Below are 12,220 nucleotides of genomic sequence, written 5' to 3'. Positions count from 1 at the left end.
GTCCCGAATGGCAACTTTGATCCTTGCTTGGTTCCTCACTGTCCTCCCATTAATCTGTAGTGACTCAATCCGGTTATATTGTCTTCTTGCCGAAGCAACATGGAGAAAATATTGTGTTCCTATCCATCTCCTTAGCATGGCGGGATCTTGACATTTGCTTCCAGTGAACATCCTGTCTTACATACCACTTTTCACAACACCTAACTAACGCTCTTCTCCTTGCCTCCAATGTTCCATCATAGTGTCCACTACTGACCATATCATCCACCTTCTTTATTTCTTCCTTAAACCTCTTTATCCTTTCATTCAAATCACCAAAAGGCTGCTTATGCCATCAGCGGAGTGGTACTGACAGTGCTTTCATCTTCTCTAGGAACTGCATGTTACCTAATTCCCTCCATTCTTCCTTTACCATTCTCAAAAACCCTTCATGCGTAAACCACGAATCCAAACTTCGGAATGGTCTTGGCCCTTCAGATTTCCTGCTGTCTTCCATAATCATAGGGCAGTGATCTGATAATCCTCTTGGCCCACCTCTCAAGCGCGTCTCTGGATACACATCAAGCCATCCCAATGAAACTAGGCTTCGATCAATACGACTGCATGACTGTCCCCTAAACCAAGTATACTTTCGGTCATTTAGTGGCAAATCAACCAGCTCCATGTCATTTATCCATGATTTAAAATCTTCCGCAGACACAGATAAGCTAGTCGCTCTTTTCCTTTCTTCCACATGCAAGATTTCATTAAAATCCCCCAAAAAGCAAAGAGGCACCTGACACAGTCCTGTAATATAACTCAATTCTTCCCACATGGAGTTCTTCTCAGCTCTCACATGTGGTCCATACACTAGGCAAACAGCACAATGAAAATTCTCTTTCACCATCATTCCTTCTATGCACAACCATCTATCTCCTTTATAGCAGTTAGACAATTTAAAAACCATTTCATCCCATATTAACAATAACCCACCAGAAGCCTCGCTTGAACTTACAGACTCCCAACATGCTCTGTTACTTCCCCAAATATGTACTACATCATATTTAGTGATAATCTCTTTCTTTGTTTCTACCAAACCCAACATTTCCAATCTATACTTAGTTTTAAAATTTTTTAACATACTAAACTTCGCAACACCTCCCAATCCCCTTATATTCCAAGAACTCAAAATCATTGAACAAAATTATTGCACACCTGTTTTCGGTTTTTAGGCCGACTCCTTCGGGCTTTTGCTTTTTGCTTCGCTTGACGTCGTTTTAGAGCAATTACTTCATTTTGCTCCTGCAAGATAGCCATGATGTCCTCCTCATCACTGTACTGAGCACCTGACTCAACCGCTAATTTCCAAACCTCTCTGTTCTCAGCCATTTCCTGTTCGAAGCTCGTCCTTTGTTCCTCACTTGTTATTTTATCCCTGCCATCTGGATTTGACCCCATCTCTGAATCCGGCTCTAAACCGTGCAGGTTTCCTTCATTGACTTGCCCATTTCCGTGACTATTTGGCACACCATCCATCAAGGTTTCCCTTTCCTCTTGTCTCAATTTTGTTGTGCTTTGGGTCCGGCATTCCTCCCCCGGTTTATTGCGTCTGCTGTCTCTGCCGTTTTCAGTACTGTTTCCCGCGGCTGCTACGTCAATCATCATTCCCAAGCCTTCAATGTCATAGGATACCCTTTGTGCTTGCATTACTACTGTATTTCTGCCAATTTCATGCCTCCATTGTTGTTCCTCTGCATCATCCTTGATGGCTTCTATAACCGCGATCTTCCTTCCTTCAATTCCCCCAATCACCATTTCCCATGCAGCGTCCTCCGGTTCGTGTAGCTGACCATTGCCACCTTCCCTATTGCTTCGCATCACATCCCCTGCGCCACTCCTATACCCAGCCTTCATTAGCGCTACATCACCGCTCCGAGGCTGCTTCCCGTGGCTGACTAGCATGGCGGAGGATTTGCTCGCCTCAGCCTCAGGCCGCCCGCGTTCCGCCTCCCGTCCGTTCGTCCTCGCGCCTGCCCACCTGCTGCTAGGAGTCGACGTCTGCGTCTGGTGCTTGCCCAGATCGTGGAGTTCCTACCAGGTCATCAAGGGATCTGGGTCAGTCTCCACCCGGACAGAAGGGGCATTAGCAGCTTCATTCAATCGGGCTCCTTCCTTAGCCCAAGGTCCATTCCTTGTAACAAGCTGGTTGGGCCCATCAGCAGCACATTCAAAACGGGCTCCTTCCTTCACCCACACTCCATTCCTTGTATCAAGCTGCTTGGGCCAATTAATTGCCAGCCCATTACCCTTATTTGCATTATCATTTATTTGAATTCCATAACGGTCCTCATAATTGGTAGAAACTGTATCCTCCGAATCAATATCCTCATTAATATTACTTGATATCCGAGAATCATGAATCACCTTTAATGCCGTGTAATTAGCGCCCTCATTAAGAATATTTGAATTTTTGTTGTTCCACTCATCCCATTCTGCATATGAATTTCCCATCCTGCCCTTATCTTGTTCCTCGCTCCTGCGATCTACCATCATCAACACTGCCGCCATGTCCCAGCCACCGACCCTCCTTTCCTCAACCCAGTTCAAAGTGTCATCAGTCCCTTCTTCCTGTACCTCTTCTCCCGCTAAATTGTGTTTGCCTCTCATATCATTTTTCGATTTCAAGAAACATTCCTCCTGATACACCTCTCCACCGACTTCCCTTACCATGACGTCAAACCCACTTGTGCCTATTGTAACATGTATCCATTCGTTAATCATTTTGAGACTACACGTATCAATCAAGACTCTGCCTACACTGAACGAATTACACGATTCCGTCAGGCTATCGCATGCGACTACCTCACCCCATTGCTCCCCTATCCTGCGGAATGTATCCCTTGACCATGCATGTAATGGAACTCCATAACACTCCAACCAAACTCTTCTTGACTCACTTTTCTCAGTCTCATCCCATCTCCAAACTCTATGGAACAATTTTAATAAATCATTCATTTTGAAGGTGTAGGCTTCTTCCGCACTAAGCATTGTGTCAAACGTTAGCATTGCTTTATACGCTCCCAACTCCTTTACTTGCACCACACACGGCCATTCCCTATGAATCTTTTGCTCTAGTGCATTAAAATCAATCGCCAATTTTGTTCCTCCTACAATGCTTCTTTGTAGCCAGACTACATTCTCATTCGCTATTGGTACTTCAACCTTCTTTTCCCATCCATTACCATTTGGATCCTTTTTGGGAGCCTCATATGGTTTCTTAACGACTTTGTCTTCGGCTACTCTGTCCCTCCTCATTTGTGGATTTCTTTCTCCTGTATCCTGCCTGTTGATCATCTTCGCTTCCTTGCCCCTCATATTCTGCTTCAGAGATCCCCTTCTATACTTTTCTTCCCCCACAAAAATTCTATTACCTCTCAGTATCATACTGTTCATCTCTGCAACAGCTTTTAAGGCTTCTCCTTTCGTAGTATACCGTACAAATGCAAACAGATAGATGTGTCCAGTTTTGTTCTTCCGTGATAAGTATATGTCGATGATCCTGCCTGTCCATTTGAACATACTATAAAGTTCTTTTTTTGATATATCTGCCGGCAAGTTGTCCAGAAAAACGGAGAAGGAATCCAGTTCCAAGCGTTGATACTCTTCTTTGTTCCAAACCCTAGGATCTTTACCATGTCTACTCTCTAAAGCCCTCCCTCTGTGTATCCCACCCTCAAACTCTCTCTCTTTCTCTCTCATCTCTCATCCCTCTGTCTCTTTTAATCTTTTTCATTTTTCTTATTAATTTTTCAAAATTTTCTTTTTAAAAATGTTTTTCAAAAATCTTTTTCTTAATTTTATCTTTATTTTCAAAAATTATGCTAACAATTAATGTGATTAGTTCAAAAATTTGAAGTTGTTACTTTCTTGTTAAGAAAGGTTCAATCTTTAAATTCTAGAATCTTATCTTTTAGTTTCTTGTTAGTTAAGTAATTAATTTTAACTTTAATAATTAAATCTATCTTATCCTATCTTTTATATCATATCTTTTTCAAAATTTTATCTTTTTCAAAAATTTGATTTTAAAATATCTTATCTAACTTCTTATCTTCTTATCTTTTCAAATTTAATTTTCAAATCTTTTTCAACTAACCAATTGACTTTTTATTTGTTTCTTATCTTTTTCAAAACCATCTAACTAATTTTTCCTATCAATTTTTCAAAAATATCTCATCCTTTTTCAAAAAAAAAATTCTTTTTAATTAACTAATTGTTTTTAATTTTAATTTTAATTCTATCTCATCTTTAATTTTCGAAAATCATAACTCCTTTTTAAAATTAATTTTTGAATTCTCTCTCTCATCTTCTTCTATTTATTTATTCATTTACTAACACTTCTCTTTACCTCTCTTCATCTCCAATCGCTGCCTCTATCCTTACCCTTGTGTTTGGATTCTCCTTTCTTTATCTTTTCTTCTTCTACTAATAATAAGGATCCTCTTTACTGTGACATAGAGGATTCCTCTTCTTTTCTTGTTCTCTTCTCTTTCATATGAGCAGGAACAAGGAAAAAAGTACTCTTGTTGAAGCTGATCCTGAACCTGAAAGGACTCTGAAGAGAAAACTAAGAGAAGCTAAATTACAACAATCCAGAGGCAACCTTTCTGAAATTTTTGAGCAAGAGAAGGAGATGGCAGCCGAACCCAACAACAATAATGCAAGGAGGATGCTTGGTGATTTTACTAAACCCACGTCCAAGTTTGATGGAAGAAGCATCTAAATTCCTGCCATTGGAGCAAACAATTTTGAGCTGAAACCTCAATTAGTTGCTTTAATGCAACAGAACTGCAAGTTTCATGGACTTCCATATGAAGATCCTTACCAGTTTTTAACTGAGTTCTTGCAGATTTGTGAGACTGTTAAGACGAATAGAGTAGATCCTGAAGTCTATAGGCTCATGCTTTTCCCTTTTGCTGTAAGAGACAGAGCTAGAACATGGTTGGACTCACAACCTAAAGATAGCCTGGACTCCTGGGACTCACAACCTAAAGACAGAGCTAGAACATGGTTGGCCTTCTTGGATAAATTATTTCCTCCTCAAAAGCTGAGCAAGCTTAGAGTGGATATTCAGACCTTCAAGCAAAAAGATGGTGAATCCCTCTATGAAGCTTGGGAAAGATTCAAGCAGATGACCAAAAAGTGTCCTTCTAACATATTTTCAGAATGGACCATATTAGATATATTCTATAATGGTCTATCTGAGTTTTCCAAAATGTCATTGGACCATTCTGCAGGTGGATCCATTCACCTAAAGAAAACGCCTGCAGAAGCTCAAGAACTTATTGACATGGTTGCAAATAACCAATTCATGTACACTTCTGAGAGGAATTTCGTGAATAATGGGACGCCTCAGAGGAAGGGAGTTCTTAAAATTGATGCTCTGAATGCCATATTGGCTCAGAACAAAGTGTTGACTCAGCAAGTCAACATGATTTCTCAAAGTCTGAATGGATGGCAAAATGCATCCAACATTACTAAAGAGGCATCTTCTGAAGAAGAAGCTTATGATCCTGAGAACCCTACAATGGCAGAGGTAAATTACATGGGTGAACCTTATGGAAACACCTATAATTCATCATGAAGAAATCATCCAAATTTCTCATGGAAGGATCAACAAAAGCCTCAACAAGGCTTTAATAATGGTGGAAGAAACAGGTTTAGCAATAGCAAGCCTTTTCTATCATCTTCTCAGCAATAGATAGAGAATTCTGAGTAGAGCTCCTTTAATTTAGAAAATATAGTCTCTGATCTGTCTAAGGTCACTTTAAGTTTCATGAGTGAAACAATGTCCTCCATCAGAAATTTGGAGGCACAAGTGGGCCAGCTGAGTAAGAAAGTAACTGAAACTCCTCCTAGTACTCTCCCAAGCAATACAGAAGAGAATCCAAAGACAGAGTACAAGGTCATTGATATAGTCAATATGGCCGAATGCAGAGAGGGAGGAAAGGACTAAAATCCTAGTGAGGAAGACCTCCTGGGACATCCTCTGAGCAAGAAGGAGTCCCTTATTGAGGACCTAAAGGAATCTGAGGCTCATATAGAGACCATAGAGATTCCATTAAACCTCCTTCTGCCATTCATGAGCTCTGAAGACTATTCTTCCTTTGAAGAGGATGAAGATGTAACTGGAGAGCAAGTTGCTCAATATTTAGGAGCTATCATGAAGCTGAATGCCAAGTTGTTTGGTAATGAGACTTGGGAAGGTGAACCTCCCTTGCTCATTAGTGAACTAGATACATGGGTTTAGCAAACATTACCTCAAAAGAGACAAGATCCTGGCAAATTCTTAATACCCTGTACCATAGGCACCATGACCTTTAACAAGGCTCTATGTGACCTGGGGTCAAGCATAAATCTTATGCCACTCTCTTAATAGAGAAACTAGGGATCATTGAGGTACAGCCTGCCATATTCTCATTACAAATGGCAGACAAGTCAGTAAGACAAGCTTATGGATTGGTAGAGGACGTGTTAGTGAAGGTTGAAGGCCTTTACATCCCTGTTGATTTCATAATCTTAGACACTAGGAAGGAGGAGGATGAATGCATCATCCTTGGAAGACCTTTCCTAGCCACAGCAGGAGCTGTGATTGATGTTGACAGAGGAGAGCTAGTCCTTCAATTGAATGGGGACAACCTTGTGTTTAAGACCCAAGAGTGTTCTTATGTAAACATGGAAAAGAGGCACAGTAAGTTTCTCTTAATATAGAGTCAAACAAAGCCCCCACAATCAAACTCTAAGTTTGGTGTTGGGAGGCTGATGAGCGGATAATTTATATGCTTTTTGGCATTATTTTTAGGTAGTTTTTAGTAAGTTCAAGCTACTTTTAGGGATGTTTTCATTAGTTTTTATGTTAAATTCACATTTCTAGACTTTACTACGAGTTTGTGTGTTTTTCTGTGATTTCAAGTAATTTCTGGCTGAAATTGAGAGACTTGAGCAAAATTCTGATAGGAGGCTGACAAAGGACTGCTGATGCTGTTGGAATCTGACCTTCCTGCACTCGAAATGGATTTTCTGGAGTTACAAAACTTTAAATGGCGCTCTCTCAATGGCGTTAAAAAGTAGACATCCAGAGCTTTCCAGCAATATATAATAGTTCATACTTTATTCGGGAATTGACGACGTAAACTGGCGCTCAACGCCAGTTCCATGTTGCTGTCTAGAGTAAAACGCCAGAAACACGTCACGACCCGGAGTTGAACGCCCAAAACACGTTACAACTTGGCGTTCAACTCCAAAAGAAGCCTCAGCTCGTGGATAGATCAAGCTCAGCCCAAACACACACCAAGTGGGCCCCGGAAGTGGATTTATGCATCAATTACTTACTCATGTAAACCCTAGTAGCTAGTCTAGTATAAATAGGATAATTTACTATTGTATTAGACATCTTTGGTCTCAGTTTTATTTTATTCTTCATCTGAGGAGACTATTGATCACGTTTTGGGGGGCTGGCCATTCGGCCATGCCTGAACCTTTCACTTATGTACTTTCAACGGTGGAGTTTCTACACACCATAGATTAAGGGTGTGGAGCTTTGCTGTACCTCAAGTTTTAATGCAATTACTACTATTTCCTATTCAATTCTCTTTATTCATATTCTAAGATATTCGTTGCACTTCAACTTGATGAATGTGATGATCCGTGACACTCATCATCATTCTCACCTATGAACGCGCATGATTGACAACCACTTCCGTTCTACCTTAGGCCGGGCGTGTATCTCTTAGATTCCTTAAACAGAATCTTCATGGTATAAGCTAGATTGATGGCGGCATTCATGAGAATCCGGAAAGTATAAACCTTGTCTGTGGTATTCCGAGTAGGATTCTGGGATTGAATGACTGTGACGAGCTTCAAACTCCTGAAGGCTGCGCGTTAGTGACAGACGCAAAAGAATCAAGGGATTCTATTCCAACCTGATTGAGAACCGACAGATGATTAGCCATGCTGTGACAGAGCATTTGGACCTTTTTCACTGAGAGGATGGGATGTAGCCATTGACAACAGTGATGCCCTACATACAGCTTGCCATAGGAAGGAATGAAAGTACTGGAAGGAAGAAGTAGGAAAGTAGAAAAAGAAAGGGCACAGTATCTCCATACGCCTATCTGAAATTCCCACCATTAATTTACATAAGTATTTCTATCCTATTTTAATTATCTTTATTTTCTATTTATTATTTATTATTATTCAAAAATCCATAATCAATTATTATCCGCCTGACTGAGATTTACAAGATGACCATAGCTTGCTTCATACCAACAATCTTTGTGGGATCGACCCTTACTCACGTAAGGTTTATTACTTGGACGACCCAGTACACTTGCTGGTTAGTTGAAGGGAGTTGTGTCCACACATAGCAAAGAGCCATTATAATTATTCCATACAACAACAAAGAATACAACATTGATGATCACAATTTCGTCCACCAAGTTTTTGGCGCCGTTGCCGGGGATTGTTCGAGTATGGACAACTGACGGTTCATCTTGTTGCTCAGATTAGGTAATTTTCTTTTTATTTTCTTTTCAAAAAAGTTTTCAAAAATCTTTCAAAAACTTTTCTTTATTGTCGTTTTCTTAAAATATAATTTTCGAAAAAAAATAATAAAAATACAAAAAAATCATAAAATCATAAAAATAAAAAATATTTTGTGTTTCTTATTCAAGTCTTGAGTCAATTTTTAAGTTTGGTGTCAATTGCATATTCATATTGTTCTTGCATTTTTTCGAAAAATTCATGCATTCATGGTGTTCTTCATGATCTTCAAGTTGTTCTTGGTAAGACTTCTTGTTTGATCTTGATGATTTCTTATTTTGTGTCTTTTGTTGTTTTTCATGTGCATCTTTGCATACATATTTTCCAAGCATTAAAAATTTCTAAGTTTGGTGTCTTGCATGTTTTCTTTGCATCAAAAATTTTTCAAAAAATATGTTCTTGATGTTCATCATGATCTTCATAGTGTTCTTGCATGCATCATGTGTTTTGATCCAAAATTTTCATGTTTTGGGTCATAATTGTGTTTTTCTCTCTCATTATTAAAATTTCAAAAATAAAGAATTTATCTTTTTCTTATTTTCCTCCAAATTTTTGAAATTTTGGGTTGATTTGGTCAAAAATTTTTAAAATTAGTTGTTTCTTACAAGTCAAGTCAAATTTTCAATTTTAAAAAAATCCTATCTTTTCAAAATCTTTTTCAAAAATCATATTTTTTCCATTTTTCCTTTTTTTCGAAAACTCCAAAAATCTTTTTCAAAATATTTTCAAAATCTTTTTCTTATCTTTATATCATATTTTCGAAACTACACTAACAATTAATGAGATTGATTCAAAAATTTGAAGTTTGTTACTTTCTTATTAAGAAAGGTTCAATCTTTAATTCTAGAATCTTATCTTGTAGTTTCTTGTTAGTAAAGTAATTAATTTTAATTTAAAAAAAAATAAATCTTTTTCAAACATATCTTATCATATCTTTTATATCTTATCTTTTTATCATATCTTTTTTTTCAAAATTTTATCTTTTTCAAAAATTTGATTTCAAAATATCTTATCTAACTTCTTATCTTCTTATCTTTTCAAATTTGATTTTAATATCTTTTTCAACTAACTATTTGACTTTTTGTTTGTTTCTTATCCTTTTCAAAACCAACTAACTACCTATCCCTCCCTAATTTTCGAAAATACTTCTCTCTTTTTCAAAAAAAAATTACTTTTAATTGTTTTAAATTTTAATTTTAATCATATCTTATCTTTAATTTTCGAAAATCACTAACCACTTTTTCAAAATTATTTTCGAAATTCTCTATCTCTCCTTCTATTTATTTATTTATTTATTTACTAACACTTCTCTTCACCTCTCTTCATCTCAAATCACTGCCCCTACCTTTACCCTTTATTCAGACTATTCATTCTTTTTCACTCCTATTCCATTTCTTCTTCTACTAACATAAAGGAATCTCTATACTGTGACATAGAGGATTCCTCTTTCTTTTCTTGTTCTCTTCTTCCCTATATGAGCAGGAACAAGGAAAAAGACACTCTTGTTGAAGCTGATCCAGAACCTGAAAGGACTCTGAAGTGGAAACTAAGAGAAGCTAAATTACAACAATCCAAAAACAACCTTTCAAAAATTTTCAAACAAGAGAAGGAGATGGCAACCAAAAATAATAATAATGCAAGGAGGATGCTGGGTGACTTTACTAAACCCACGTCCAAATTTGATGGAAGAAGCATCTCTATTCCTGCCATTGGAGCAAACAATTTTGAGCTGAAACCTCAGCTAGTTGCTTTAATGCAACAAAACTGCAGGTTTCATGGACTTCCATCTGAAGATCCTTATCAGTTTTTAACTGAGTTCTTGAAAATTTGTGAGACTGTAAAGACGAACGGAGTAGATCCTGAAGTCTACAGGCTCATGCTTTTCCTTTTTGCTGTAAGAGACAGAGCTAGAACAAGGTTGGATTCACAACCTAAAGATAGCCTGGACTCCTGGGAAAAGCTAGTCATGGCCTTCTTGGATAAATTCTTTCCTCCTCAAAAGATGAGCAAGCTTAGAGTGGATGTTCAAACCTTCAAGCAAAAGGATGGTGAACCCCTCTATGAAGCTTGGGAAAGATACAAGCAGTTGACCAAAAGGTGTCCATCTGAAATGTTTTTAGAATGGACCATATTAGATATATTCTATTATGGTCTATCTGAGTTTTCAAAAATGTCACTGGACCATTCTGCAGTTGGATCCATTCACCTAAAGAAAACGCCTGCAGAAGCTCAAGAACTTATTGACATGGTTGCAAATAACCAGTTCATGTACACTTCTGAGAGGAATTCTGTGAATAATGGGACGCCTCAGTGGAAGGGAGTTCTTGAAATTGATACTCTGAATGCCATATTGGCTCAGAACAAAGTGTTAACTCAGCAAGTCAACATGATCTCTCAAAGTCTGAATGGATGGCAAAATGCATGCAACAGTACAAAAGAGGCAGCTTCTAAAGAAGCTTATGATCTTGAGAACCCTGCAATGGCAGAGGTTAATTACATGGGTGAACCTTATGGAAACACCAATAACTCATCATGGAGAAATCATCCAAATTTCTCATGGAAGGATCAACAAAAGCCTCAACAAAGCTTTAATAATGGTGGAAGAAACAGGCTCAGCAATAGCAAGCCTTTTCCATCAGCTTCTCAGCAACAGACAGAGAATTCTGAACAGAGCCCCTCTAACTTAGCAAATATAGTCTCTGATCTGTCTAAGGCCACCTTAAGTTTCATGAGTGAAACAAGGTCCTCCATCAGAAATTTGGAGGTACAAGTGGGCCAGCTGAGTAAGAAAGTCATTGAAGCTCCTCTCAGTATTCTCCCAAGCAATACAGAAGAGAATCCAAAAGGAGATTGCAAGGCCATTGAAGTAATCAATATGGCTGAATGCACAAGGGAGGAGAAGGACGAAAATCCTAGTGAGGAAGACCTCCTGGGACGTCTCTCAGGCAAGAAGGAGTTCCCTATTGAGGACCTAAAGGAATCTGAGGCTCATATAGAGACCATAGAAATTCCACTAAATCTCCTTCTGCCATTCATGAGCTCTGAAGACTATTCCTCCTCAGAAGAGGATGAAGATGTAACTGGAGAGCAAGTTGCTCAATATCTAGGAGCTATCATGAAGCTGAATGCCAAGTTATTTGGTAATGAGACTTGGGAAGGTGAATCCCCCTTACTCATTAGTGAACTAGATACATGGATTCAGAAAACTCTACCTCAAAAGAGACAAGATCCTGGTAAATTCTTAATACCCTGTACCATAGGCACCATGACCTTTAACAAGGCTCTGTGTGACCTGGGGTCAGGCATAAATCTTATGCCACTCTCTGTAATGGAGAAACTAGGGATCATTGAGGTACAACCTGCCCTATTCTCACTTCAATTGGCAGACAAGTCAGTAAGACAAGCTTATGGATTAGTAGAGGACGTGTTAGTAAAGGTTGAAGGCCTTTACATCCCTACTGATTTCATAATCTTAGACACTAGGAAGGAAGAAGATGAATGCATCATCCTTGGAAGACCCTTCCTAGCCACAGCAGAAGCTGTGATTGATGTTAGCAGAGGAGAATTAGTCCTTCAATTGAATGGGGCTACCTTGTGTTTAAAGCTCAAGGACCTTCCTCTGCAACCATGGAGAGGAAGCATG

At 38.5% G+C, this 12,220-nt stretch overlaps 1 non-coding gene across 1 annotated transcript; it reads right to left on the bottom strand.

Annotated features, from left to right (window-relative positions):
- Window positions 1-5,089: 5,089 nt before the first annotated feature.
- Window positions 5,090-5,193, bottom strand: LOC112792825 (small nucleolar RNA R71). The gene has a single exon (XR_003197547.1). It is a non-coding gene; the product is annotated as a small nucleolar RNA R71 (small nucleolar RNA).
- Between the last annotated feature and the right edge of the window lie 7,027 nt (window positions 5,194-12,220).

The sequence above is a fragment of the Arachis hypogaea genome, chromosome 3 (genome assembly GCF_003086295.3).
Source record: "Arachis hypogaea cultivar Tifrunner chromosome 3, arahy.Tifrunner.gnm2.J5K5, whole genome shotgun sequence".
Lineage (NCBI taxonomy): Eukaryota > Viridiplantae > Streptophyta > Magnoliopsida > Fabales > Fabaceae > Arachis > Arachis hypogaea.
The sequence above is the reverse complement of the archived record's forward strand: the minus strand, read 5'-3'. Positions and strand labels throughout refer to the sequence as shown.